Source organism: Eurypyga helias, unplaced genomic scaffold, assembly GCF_000690775.1.
Source record: "Eurypyga helias isolate BGI_N326 unplaced genomic scaffold, ASM69077v1 scaffold40317, whole genome shotgun sequence".
Taxonomy (NCBI): Eukaryota; Metazoa; Chordata; class Aves; order Eurypygiformes; family Eurypygidae; genus Eurypyga; species Eurypyga helias.
This window is the reverse complement of record NW_010263072.1, coordinates 5,227-6,869: the sequence shown is the minus strand read 5'-3', so window position 1 is coordinate 6,869 and position 1,643 is coordinate 5,227.

The window sequence follows — 1,643 nt, the reverse complement described above, 5'->3', positions numbered from 1 at the left end:
TCAGCCCAGGGATCCAGCCTGTCCATTTTGTGAGTAAAGATGGGTTTCTTGAGTCATTTTGTTTGCAGTCCTTAACAATCTAGCAGTAGATTACTAGACTGTTAGATTAGCAGGTTGGACTGCAGACCCCTTCCCTGCAGAATAAAGTTGCTGGGGTCATTTTGTGGACGATTTCTCCACTTAAGAGCACTATTTTATTTGCAAAGATCCTGACGTAGCGCTGCAGAGCAGCTATCTCTGTTGGAGAGATCCCAAATGCTGCTGGCATCTCTTCAGCAGCAGGGAGTAGCGTGAAAAGGCTGTTGGACAGCAGGGAAGTGATCTGGGGGGAAGCAGACCCTACACCCAGCCTCACTGCGTCACGTAGCCTCCGTTTCAGCAACGTGTGCGCATCCCTACCGCACAGTAGGGCTGCTGCCTGCCGCGCCGGGGGGTGGAGGGCTGCGGAGGTGACACTGGACTAGGAGGTGACGTGGGATGTTGCTGTTGGTGCAGGATGGAGGCCGACGGGAAGATGTATGTCAAGTACCAGGTGATTGGGAAGAACAATGTGGCCGTCCCCACCCACTTCTTCAAGGTGCTCATCTTGGAAAAGGAGAGCGGGGAGATCGAGTTGCGCTCCTACGTGATGCCCAACAGCCCCGTGGATGAGAAAATCCCCCTGGAACGGTTCCTGGTTCCCATTGAGAGCATTGAGCGTGCTTCAGGGCTCCTCTTTGTCCCGAACATCTTGAAGAGAACAAGTAACCTGAAAGCCATCACAGCTGGAAACAAGCGTTGACCTCCAGTGAAACAAATCCAGGTATCCCCTGGGAAGGGACCGCAGTAGTTGCCTGTGGAATAATAGTTCCTCGTGCGATTTTAAACGTGGGAAATAATCAAACCAACGCTTCTCTTTACCCTGCCCCTCGCTGCGTGTAACGGTGAGATGTGCCGCGCTTGGCAGGTCTCTAGAATTCGCCCCTAACCCGCAGCACAGCTGCTCCTGCAGTTGCTCCCTTGGGGTTGCATGTGGCTTGTTCGGGCACAAAGGGAAGTTACTCGATGTCTGCTGCTTGGCAGGGAAGGATGGGAGCAGGGGGAGGGGAGGAGAGGTGCCTTTCTGTGGCCGAAGGATTGTATGATTGTTTTCTTTCAAAAGATGGTTTTAGCAGTAAAGCTTTGCACACCCACACTATTGCCTGTTTCTCACCTGCCCTTACCAAACTGTCTCAGCAGGAGGGGGGAGGACAGAGCCAACTCTTCCAGCTGCTTTCCTGTTTGAGCTCAAGGCAGCATGGATGGAGCCAAGCTGTAAGGAGCTATGCTGACGTGCTTTAGCATAACTGGAGCTCCAGCCCTTCCTGCTGTTAGGAAGGATGAAGCCTTGACGTGGGAGGGGGTTGGGAAAGTTAGGCTGAGACAGAAACAGCTTTTTGGCATAAGGATTAAGTTCTGACTTCCTTTGAATCCGAAGGCTCTGGAGGCACCGAGTGCGCAGGATGTCTGCACACCGACTGCCCGTCCCCTACACCAAGACGCTTGCACGCGGACTTGATGGCAGTCGAGGTTCCGTACCGCTTTATTCGCCACCCCGGATGTCTGAATTGCTGCGACCCAGCCTGGGTTGTCCCGGCTCCTGAGGCAGCACCCAGCCCTCAGCA